The following is a 12,340-nucleotide window of genomic DNA, read 5'->3' on the forward strand; positions in this document are numbered from 1 at the left end:
TTTATTCCATTAGTGCCTGCAGTATGGGAGAGCAGCAGGTCAGCCACAAAAATCTGCTCTGCATCTCACTATAAGCCAGCTGCTTATATTGGGTAGAAGGGCAAAGATTATGTGGAAAAGTAGGAATTACATTCAAGGGAAAGTGGGATCGGGATAATCATTATAGATTACAAATCTTGTGGGCTGGGGGGAGGGGGATCACAGAAGGTGAGTGCCCCAGGATCAGATTACAGGTAATAGGGGCTGGGGTTGTAAGGAGCAGGTGCTTCCAGGACTAGATTGTCTCAGCCACGAGGCTGTAAATCTTTCCATAATAATTGGCAGTTCTCGGGACAGGAGGCTGGACTGCGTTCTGATGTTAGCCCCCATGTCCCAGGGCCTACAACCCCCAGCCAGGTGAAAATGTGCTTTCTAATCAGAACAGAACCATCATGGTTAACAGAGCATGATTAATATTTCTTATATTTATAATTAGATTCCAATATTCTATTTCTGCCCCTCATAATATGAAAAAGAATGAAAAGCCTAATGAGATCAAATAGCAGCAATCCATTTCCAAAAAAGTATTATACTGGTAGATGTGGGAAAAGAATAAAATATTTACCAGCAGTAGAACAAATATTAATTATTTATTTGATTTTGTCTAAACTTTTTGTTTAGTATTTTGTAGCTGCTTAACACACACTTAAATGGTCTTATTGGGAAAGCGGGGCAGGAGGGGAGGTTCTTGTAGACTCTGAGGGAAATGTCAAAAAGGCAAAATCTAGCCAGTGCTATCCATTTGTTTTGGGTTTACTGTGTGAATAGCACTTTCTTTCTTTCTTTCTTGTTGTTAAAAAAATATCCCACCCGAGGATATTTTCCCATTGATTTTTAGGGAGAGTAGAAGAGAGAGGGAAAGACAGAGAGAAATATTGATGTGAGAGAAAGACATTGATTGGTTGCCTCTTGCACACACCACGACCAGGGACCAGGCAGGGAGGAGCCCACAACCGAGGTACATGCCGTTGACCGGAATTGAACCCAAGACCCTTGGGTCCACAGGCCGACCAAATAGCACTTTCTTTACATAAGCATCTGATCTCAGGTTTTTCATACTGAGAACATTTGAGATTTCAGTTTGAAGACTGCCTGAGGTCCTATGAGTAGCATACCCCAACCACCCTCTAATAGCTAGCTTGTTTGTATAGGCAGAGGGATTCATCTCTCCATTTTAGGTGGCTTGATGTTTGTAGATCTTAGAATGCTTGCCTTTAGAGACACTTTTACTTGGAAAATTACAACACTAGTACACAAGTCAAGCCTTAACACATTTAATATTTGCTTGTTGAAAGCAATGTCATAAGATTAAACATGTTTTACTTTTTTCCTCACAAGGACATAAAAATTATGGAAGGGGAACTTAACAGGAAATTTTTAAAAGGTAACAAATTTTTTCTTTTAGTAGCCCTAGGGTGGTTATGACAGATAGGTTCCGCTTTTTGTTTGTTTCGTTGAACAGGGATTTTGCTGCAAAGTTTTGTTTTTAATATCTGCTTCTGCCTCCCCCTCTGTCAGATCGGCTTCCTGCAGGGCCACCATCATTTGGTGCTTGGTAGCTTGAAATGCTGTAGGAATCAGGTGGAGAAGGGTCCCCCCTTCCCATTGAAGGGGGAAGCCCTCTGTCTTGTCTGCCAACCCGATCATGATCATGTGAGTAGAGATCATTTTGGCTGCTTAAGTAACTGTCTCAACTTCACCATAACTGCTGTAGTCATCACAGCGACTGCTTTCCACCATAAAATGATGGGGCGCTCCTGTAGGTGGAGCACTATGTGAGTTACCATAACTGTAATATGGATCCCTGTAGGAACCACCACTTGAATGATCTGAATAGTCATGATCACAAACTGTAGCCATCTCTATCGCTATAGCCTCTTGATGGATAGTCATCACATGAACTGGAATGACCATAATCACGATAAGTATAATTGCTCAGTGGTGGTGCATAATCTCTTGTATCATGAGAATTTGGATAATCTCTGTGTGAATAGCTGTCTTTAGAAGACTATCTATCATCTCTTGGGAACAAATAAACATCTGTACCAGAAGGCAGGTGTTGCCTTCGAGGTGGGCTTTCATTACTATCTCTTCCACGTGATGGGGAGCTCCCATTCCACTGTTGCTGGGATCTGGTCCTGATGGAGCAGACTTTTTTTTTTTTTTTTACGTGAAATTACTTTTATTTTAATATATATATTTTTTCTTGATTTCAGAGAAGGGAGAGGAGAGAGAGAAACATCAATGATAAGATAGAATCATGGATCAGCTGCCTCCTGCATGCCCCACACTGAGGGAATCTGCCGGAGTGTTATCCTGCATCTAGAAGGGTTCAGGAATCTGGAGAAGGGTTGTGAGTAAATTAATAAAGAGACTAGACATGAAATACAAATTTGGAAGACATGGGGGAGCCAGATGGAGCTTAGCTTTAGTAACTAAGTTCTTCCTGAATCTCTGGACCCAGGGCTTTTTATTCACACATTTTTGCCCTAGAGCCATGGTTAGCAAACTGTGGCTCGTGAGCCACATGCGGCTCTTTGGCCCCTTGAGTGTGGCCCTTCCACAAAATACCACGGCCTGGGCAAGTCTATTTTGAAGAAGTGGCGTTAGAAGAAGTTTAAGTTTAAAAAATTTGGCTCTCAAAAGAAATTTCAATCGTTGTACTGTTGATATTTGGCTCTGTTGACTAATGAGTTTGCCGACTACTGCCCTAGAGCAAAGCAGATATACATATCAAAGGTAAAGTTTGGAAAGCAGTAAAGTATCAGGTTAGGGGAACTGCCTTCGGCTGTTCAGCTATTTGGCCAGCAGCAGGTAATAACATGTATCTTTTCAGGTTTGGGGAAATGCCCTCAGCTGTCTGGCAGCAGGCAATAATATGTATCTTCACCCCTGCTGAAGCCTCAAGGTTCACCAACCTTTTGATGAATTTCTTGCATTTATGACCTGCTGGAATTAGCCCCCAGCAGGGATCAAGCCCAAAACCAGGCATGTGCCCTGACCTGGAATCGAACCTGGGATCCTTTATTCCACAGGTCAATGCTCTATCCATTGAGCTAAACCAGCTTGGGTAAGGAGCAGATCTTTTTGGAGGAGGACCCCCACTTCTCTGTGGTGGTCCTCTTTTTACTGGAAGTGGTACCCTGGAAGAACTCACATTAAAATTCAGGGAATAGCCACTATCATCCATGTGCCCTCCACGTGAGTGAGGTCTCCTGGTCCCTCCACTTCCTCCTCTGCCTCCTCTAAGGCCTCTTGGAGGGCCTCTGCTTCTTGAAGGGGGCGGTAGCCCACTTCTACTACTTTCAAATGATGGATTAGTGTCTTGTTCTACCTTCATGGTTTCCATCTGAGGACTTTTCCATTCATGACTCTGGCTGCTTTCAAAGGTGACAAAAGAAAATCCTCTCAATTTATTGGTTTCACGATCTTTATTCAAGAGTTTTTCTACTCTTTGCCTATATTTGCCAAATACTGCTTCAAGGGTTTTCTCATTTGTTTCTGTATCGAGGCCACCAATGAAGAGCTTTCTTGGGCGATCAGCTTCAATGATTTCCCCCTGGTGAGAGTCCGAGGGGTGACCACAGTTTCAAGCTTCTAAGATCTCACGAACAGGCCTTCCTAGCGGCTCAGCACATGGGAGGGCCGCTGGCTCCGAAGACAAGAGAGAACTGCTGGAATTATTGTGCAAGAAGTGAATGGATACATTTTAGACAACAGAATACTATTTTAACGAAAATGAACTATTTAGAGCTATATGAAATAATATAAATGCATCTCTCAATACTAAACAAAAGAAATAAGGTCCTCAAGAATACAAGTAATAGCCCTAGCTGGCTTGGCTCAGTGGATAGAGTGTCGGCCTGTGGACTGAAGGGTCAAGGGCACACACTGGGGTTGTGCAGAAGGCAACCAATGATTCTCTCCCATCATTGATGTTTCTCTCTCTCCCTCTCTCTTCCTCTCTGAAATCAGTTAAAAAAAAAACACACACCAGTTTTTAAGTCACATTAAAAAAAGAACACAAATAAGCCCTGGCCAATTTGGCTCAGTGGACAGAGCATGTACAATTCTGGTCAAGGGCATGTACCTTGGTTGTGGGCTCCTCCCTGCCTGGGCCTTGGTCCGGGCGTGTGCAGAAGGCAACCAATCGGTGTGTTTCTCTCACATGGATATTTCTCTCTGTCTTTCCCTCTCTCTTCCACTCTCTGAAAATCAATGGGAAACTATCTTCAGGTGAGGATTAAAAAAATATGAATAATAGAATTTCATATAATTCTAAAACAAGTAAAATTAAGCTACAATAATCAAAACCGTTTGGTGTTGGCATAAAGGCAGACATATAGACAAATGAAATAGAATAGAGCCCCAAAATAAACGCTTGCATAGATGGTCAAATGATTTCAACAAAGATGCAAAGACCCTTCAGTGGGGGAAAGGACAGTCTTTGCAACAAGTAGTGTTATAAATACTGGTATCCACATGCAAAACAGCAACAACAACAACAATAAAAACTGAAAATGGATCAAAGGCCTAAATGAAAAGCCTAAACGTATACAAGTCTTAGAAGAAAACATAGGGGGGAAGCTTTATGACACTGGGTTTGGCAATGATTTCTTGGATGTAATACCAAAAGCACAGGCTATAAAAGTAAAAATAGATAAATTGGACTCATCAAAATAAAAAACTTCTCTGCATCAAAGGGCACAGTCAATAGTATAAAAAGACAACCTATGGAATGGGAGAAACTGTTTGTAAATCCTATATCTAGTAAGGGTTAATATCCAAAATACATAACTAATTTCTACAACGCAACAACAAAAAGCCAAATAACTATTAAAAAACTGACAAAGGACTCAAATAAACATTTCTCCAGAGAAAATATATAAATGACCAACAAGCACATGAAAAGATGCTCAATATTACTAATCATTAGGAAAATGCAAATCCAAATCATAATGAGGCATCACCTCACATCCAATATGATGTTTGGTATGAAAAACAACAACACAGAAAATAACAAGTGTTGGTGAGGATGTGAAAAAATTGGAACTCTTGTGTACTGTTGGTGGGAATGTACAATGGTGCACTCACTATGGAAAACAGCATGGTGCTTCCTAAAAAAATAGAATTACCATATGGTCCGGCAATATTACTTATGAATATATATATATATATATATATATATATATATATATATATATATATATATATAAAAGAACTGAAAGCAGCATCTTGAAGAGATAATTATACAATAATGTTCATGACAGCATTATTCACAATAGCCAAAAGGTGGAAGGAACCCAAATGTTCATTGACAAACAGACAAATAACATGTGGTATATTCATTAAAAGGGATATTATTTGGCCTTAAAAAGGGAGAAAATTCTGATACATTTGACAACATAGATAAAACTTGAGGACATTATGGTCTGTGAGAAATAATCTAGTCACAAAAAGACAAATACTATATGATTTCACTTACTTGTAGAAACAGAAAGTATGATGGGTACCAAGGGATGTGAAGGGGGATATGGGAGTTGTTTAATGGGTGTAAAGTTTCAGTTTGCAAGATGAAAAGTTCTGGAGCGCTGTTGCACAACGCTGTGAATGTATTTAATACTATTGAGCTGTACACTTAAAAATAATCAAGATGGAAATTTGTATGTTACATGTCTTTTCCACAGTTAAAAAGATGTGAGGAATGAGCAAAATGACTATACTGGTTAGAGATACACTTCTATGTGTGCATTTAAATTACAAAGGAAAACAGAAAGTGATTATCATGCAGTCCAGATAGTGGTGATTTCTGGGAGGAAGGAGAAATATACGACAGGGAAGGACACATAGGTTTTATAGAATGTTGGAAATGTTCTATTTCTTGACTTGGGTGGTGGTTGCACATATTCAATTTATAATTTTTCTTTAAACTCTTTATGTTTTATGCATATATATAACAGTTAAATTACATAAAACAGTTTAAAGAAAATTATGAAGGGAATATATATATATATATAACAAATTACCACACACATTATCTTGCAGTTTGGAGGTCAAAAGTTCTAAAATAAGGCATTGGCAGGATGGCATTTCTTTGGACAGCTTTGGGAAAAAACCTTTCCTTGTCTTTTCTAGGTTCTAAAGACCACCTGCATTCTTGGCTCTTAGTGTGGTGCCTTTTGAAGAAGGCTCCACCTTCAAAACCAGCAGCACAGCATCTTCCAATCTTTCTCTCTGCTTTTGTCATCACATCACCTTTTCCTGATTCTGACCTTGTCTCCCTTTTCTGAAAACCATTGTGATTACATAGGGCCCAACTGAATAATCCAGGATAATCTCCTCATCTCAAAATCCTTAATTTCATTATATTTGCAAAGTCTCTTTTGCCATGTGATACCTTACCTAATATATTCACACATATTCTAGGGATTCGGATGTGGGCATCTTTGGGAGGCCCTCGTCCAGCCAACCAGCAAGTGTTTTTGTTTGTTAGTGTTTTTTTTTTTTGTGTGTTTTTTTTACAATTTTTGTATTGGGTTGTTTGTTTTTTATTACTGAATTTTGAGAGTTCTTCATATATTCCAGTTCAGTACAGAAATCTGTTCTGCAAATATTTTCTTCCAATCTGTCCTTTCATTTTCTTAGTGATACCTTTGGAGGAGCAGGAGTTGTTAATTTTAAAGAATTCCAACTCATCAATTTGTTTTTCTTATGCATTACGAATTTGCTGTTGTATCTAAAAAACTTTGCCTAACCTAGGGTTTCAATGAGCTTTTTCCCTATATTTCTTCTGCAAGTTTTTCTAGGTTTGTTTGTACATTTAGAGCTATTGAGTTAATTTTTGTATAACATTAGAGGCATGGGTCCTTTTAGGATTTTAATTCTTGAATGAATTATGATGCAAAGACTAAAATATAGCTAGAATTCATTAGCTGCAGTGGTAGTTACTGGTGGATGTTCTATTTCAACAGCAACCTCTTGACCAGAGCCCCCTTCATTTCTGTCTTTGAGTATGACAAGGCAGCTGCATTGAAGATGAAGTTGTATTTGTGTTCAACAAAACATAAAAATTCCTAAATAAACAATATCCCAAAATAACATTACCAACAACAACCCCCCTACACTTTACTTAGAAACAAATATGAGATAATACATATCCTTTTCTTTACCACATTTTAAAATGTTTAAATACAGGATTTATTATAGCCATTGTGCAAGAATAAGGTTGATTTACATTTCACTGCTTGTTTGAAGAGTTGTATGAAGACACCTCAACTGAACAGTATAATTTTTATTTATCCTAATTATATTTAGATACAGAGATTGATGTCCTAGAATATTGCTTGTTTGGTCCATCCCTAAAGCAGCTCTTTGCTTATGTGTCTCTTCTCAGGTTTCCATAACAGAAAGATATTTATGCTCTTATTTGGTTGAAATTTGGAAGAGGGGAATGAAATATGCATTCTCAAAAGCACTCTGGACCTTTACATGCTTAAAAATTATTTTTATGTTTACTTTTGCCTGTATTATGTAGTCCATGTGTTTATAAGTGATGACATGCAGGCTTACATGGGTAATGTCTGAATGAGCACTTGCAAATGCTAAATGCAGGATCAGAGGTAAGAGAACGTGGGCCTTGACACTAGGTGGACCTGGGTTTCACTCTTAGCTTTGGCACTTACTAGATTTTAGAGAGTTTCTTAGTCTCTCTGAGCCTCACTTTTCCCTTCTACAAAATGGAGAGAATTTTTCCTGCCTTGGATGCATAGACTAGGTTTTTTATAAACATAGCTAGATAGAGGAGGCCCTGGGGATTGAGAGGAGACAGAGTCTGAGCTGGATCCTGAAGGATGGATGGGATGCTTTCTCTGACTTTTCCTTTTCACCTGCTTTTTTTATTGCTCTGGCAAAGAACATATCTCTCCCCCACTGCCTGCCTTTGCTGTTACCATGGTGATCCAGGTTCTATTTAGCAGGCGTTAGTGATATGACAGATTGTTTTTGCGATTTTGTGAAATCTCACTCTCTAAAATAAGGACCAAGCAGTCACGGCAGCAGTTACACGTGTTGGGCAGAGTTTCTCTCAGCCACATGGTAAGTGCAGAACCCAAGGTCAGCCTGGCGTGGCGCCAGGTCCTGGTATCTGGGTGATGGGGGAGGCAGTCATCTGAACTGATAAGATGCAGCAGTTGAAGATTGCCGTTGGCTTTTCAGTTTCCCTTCCCTTCAGTGTCTTTTCTGTGCCACATGCCTCCATGTTCTGCCCTTTCTGCCTTCAAACATCTGCTCTCAGATCATTTGAGTTGACACGGCAGAAGTGGGCATTAAAACAGATTCTTAGAATTGATTTCAGAAAATTTTTTACTATAAAAAATTTTTTATTATATTAAATTTAGTAAATTATTTTTTTAATTTAGTAAAAAATTTAGTAGAAATTTTTTTAGTACTCATCACCCAACTTCAATAATTATGAATTCATGGCATATATATATTCACATACTAGAGGGCTGGTGCGTGAAATTCGTACCCAGGTAGGGTCCCCCTGGCGGCGATCAGGGCCTTCCTTCCCGCTGCTGGTTGCTGGCCGGGGCCTTCCTTAGTTCTGCGCCACTCCCTGGTGGTCAGCACATGTCATAGCGACCCATTGAACTCCTGGTATCCCAGTTGAACTCCCGAGGGGACACTTTGCATATTAGCCTTTTATATATATGTAGATATCTTTGTATATACATCAAAATGTACATATATTTCATCCTCACCTGTGTTTTTTTGCCACACATCCCAGAAATTATGTCACTGGATCCTTAAATATTTTTTATTGTTGACACTATTATAGATATCCCCCATTTTCAACCTTCACTCATTCCCGCCCACCCCACCCCCGCCCTCACTACATTGTTGTCTGTGTCCATGGGCATAAAGATTTTAACAGAACCTCTAAAAGGTAAGAATTGTTGTTGTTTGTGTGTGTTTAAAATGACCACAGTACCATTTTAATTGACCTTGGATATATTCTATTTCTCTTTGATAAGTTATGAAGAATAAAATTGACTTCTACTTTTTCCTTGCATGAAAGCTTAACAGCAACAAGAATTTCCACTTTGTGATAAACAACTAGCGAAATGAACAAAGGGTACATAACAACTATTTTCAAACAGTGAAACTCAGGCAATATAGAACTGTGAGACCTGAGAGGACTGGAATAAGCACTTTAGGCTATATTGTTTTCCAACCTCTCCATTCTGGTGGGATCAGTGAGATTCTATGTTGTTTGACACCTGATTATCTACTGCACACCACGCCCAGCTTCTGCTCCTATTCAGGGCCTTTGTGTGTGTGTGTGTGTGTGTGTGTGTGTGTGTGTGTGTGGCATGCCCCTTAGAGCACCTAGAACACTGTACTTCTGGAAGCAAATAGATAATGAAGATATCCCATTAATGCTTGCTTTAATAATTTTCCTGTTCAAAATCATGATTATGATATAAAAAATCTCATTATTATATTCAACCTTGATTAATCATTTATGTATTTACATATATAATAGAGCAGCCCATAATGGTTTTCCGAGAAAGATCTGTGTTCTAGCTTTAAAAATAAATTCTATAACCACCAATACAGAAATGATATATTCATCTATTGAGGTGCGAATTACTTGTGCATTCTATCAGAGTTAGCCTGTGCAAATAGAAGCAATATTATTTTACACAAATGGTAACATGCAGTGCTACCATTGTGCACCTTGCTCTTTTTCACTTAACAATATACATTCATCCGTTCATTTATCATTTAATATTATTTGTAGAGAGCCTACTAAATGCCAGGCCCAATCTAGATGCTGGGGATGCAGCCTGTCCTTTGGGTGCATTGGCCTGACATCAGCAGTAGTTACAGGTTCAGACTGAAAATCCAATTAGTAGGACCCAATGGGACTGAGTCTTGCACTAAGTTTACTCTGTAGACAGAAACAGGTTGAGGAAAACAGCATGCAAAACATCTTTGTTCTTATTGGTGATCCAGCAACTTCACACAGGGAGTGCAAACATAGTTTTCATGAATGAGGTCAAGGTATACGGGATTCATCTTGAAACAGAGAATGTACTGTCCTAGTTCTCTATCTGTCACTTTATATGATTCTAGTTATGTAGACCCAAGGTGTGCATGCCAATTCATTGCTCTCCCAGTAAGCAAGACATGTAACCAATTTGTGGTATGCAGTCGTCCACATTTATGCAAGGAAGTGGTGCTGTGAGAAGGCAAACCCAGGTCTATCTCCCCAAGTGGAACTGCTGTTCTCCCTTTACTCACATACATGCACTCTCTTGAGGGGAGACAGACAAAACGGTAAGTATGTCCTAAGGACAGTATTGGTAACTGCTATGATGACCAATAAAGGAGAAAAAACTAGAGATGACCGAAGATGCTCCTTTATACCACAGCGAGGGGAGTCCTTGTATATGTATCATTTGTACACAGGTAAGTATATCCATTTGTACACAGGTAAGTATATCCATATTTTTTTAAAAAATATTTTATTGATTTTTTACAGAAAGGGAGAGGGATAGAGAGTTAGAAACATCGATGAGAGAGAAACATCGACCAGCTGCCTCTTGCACACCCCCCACTGGGGATGTGCCCGCAACCAAGATACATGCCCTTGATCGGAATCGAACCTGGGACCTTTCAGTCCGCAGGCCGACACTCTATCCACAGAGCCAAACCGGTTTCGGCTATCCATAGGATTCTTGCTCAGGAGCAGATTCACTGCATCAAAGAACATGTGCTTTTTGTAATTTTGATAAATATAATCAAATTTCTTTCTGTAGAGTTTGCTTAACTTTATACTCCCCACCAATGATGTGCCTATTTCCTACCTACACCTTGGTCAACATAGGGTGCATAAGTTTGGAGTCTGAGCCATCTGATATGTAAAGAATAGAATATCATCATTCCTTTATGATTCCCTTTATTATGAATGGGTTTACACATTTTTTTCATAACTGTAAGAATCATTTAAACCTTTTCCGGAGAACTATTAATTCTTGTCCTTTACCCATTTTCTTTTATTGTGATTCTATTTTCTTGTATAAATTCTTATTGCATTAAAAATAAGCCTTTTGCCTGAAATATGTAATAAATATTTTATTTCAATTTGAAATTTAGCTTTTTGCTTTGTGGTGTTTTTCTAATACACTATTTTTTACTTTTATGGAATTTAATCGATTAGTTTTTTTATGACGTCTCCATTCTGGAATTATAAAAATAATTTTATCTCATTATTTAAATATTTTTCTGATAGGACTTTCCTGATATCATTTTTAATATTTAAATTTATTATCCATCTGAAATTAATTTCTATACAAAGTGTGAGATATAGAATCTAAAATTTGTTTTTTTCCATATGCTATCCATTACACCACCATGATTTATTGAATAACAACTTGATAATATTTCAGAACTTACCTACCTGATTTAATTGGTAACCTAGAATATACACACTTTTGGTTTTTGCTAAAGACTACAACCTCAAACTTTGTGTTGCTCAACTTGATAGATCCTCCCTTCCCCCAACTGATGGACCGAGTATGATGTAACCTGTACCTGCAGCATAGACATTCCTGAGCACCTAACAAGGCACCTTATATGGACTGTACATTGAACCACCAATCAGCACCTGCCAAATACCCTAAGCCCCCGATTCCTAAGTACCTAAGTGCCTAATCATGTGCCTTATTTGAAACCATCAATCAGTGAGTGCCGAGTACCTTAAGCCCCATCCCTTCCCATTCCTCCCCTCAAAAGGCGTCTTCACCCCTGCACGTGTGCTCTCTTCCTTTGAAAGGCAGCCTGACAGGGTCCTTCTCCTCTAATAAAGCCTGTAGTCCTGGTTTTCGGCCTCTGTCTCATCTTTCACAACTGTGATAAAAGATGATTTACGCAGAGAAGCATCGATCAGATGCTCAAACCTCAGAGGGAAGGTAGGGGAGGGTGGAGGTAAGGGGGAGAGATCAACCAAAGGACTTGTATGCATGCATATAAGCATAAACGATGGATGCAGACAATGGGGTGAGGGTGAGGGCATGAGTGGGGGGGAATGGGGGAACAATGGGGGGGATAAGGGTACATTTGTAATACCTTAATCAATAAAGAGAAAAGAAAAAAAGATGATTTACATGGAGGACTGCTTAAAGGATATTCATCTGAGAATTTTAAATATCCATGTGTATTTTTTCCATGTTTTATTTCTGCATTAAGACAGAGTTGTTGTTGTTGTTTTTAAATCCTCATCCTAAGATATTTTTCT

The 12,340-nt window shown here is 38.8% G+C and overlaps 1 pseudogene across 1 annotated transcript; it reads right to left on the reverse strand.

Annotated features, from left to right (window-relative positions):
* Positions 1 to 1,525: 1,525 nt before the first annotated feature.
* LOC307111642 (RNA-binding motif protein, X chromosome-like) lies at positions 1,526 to 6,458 on the reverse strand (annotated as a pseudogene). The gene is made up of 2 exons: positions 6,442 to 6,458; positions 1,526 to 2,177 (listed from the first exon to the last, which is right to left on the reverse strand). The product of its transcript is annotated as an RNA-binding motif protein, X chromosome-like (transcript).
* Between the last annotated feature and the right edge of the window lie 5,882 nt (positions 6,459 to 12,340).

Source organism: Cnephaeus nilssonii (genome assembly GCF_951640355.1).
Source record: "Cnephaeus nilssonii genome assembly, chromosome: 15".
In the NCBI taxonomy this organism is placed as follows: domain Eukaryota; kingdom Metazoa; phylum Chordata; class Mammalia; order Chiroptera; family Vespertilionidae; genus Cnephaeus; species Cnephaeus nilssonii.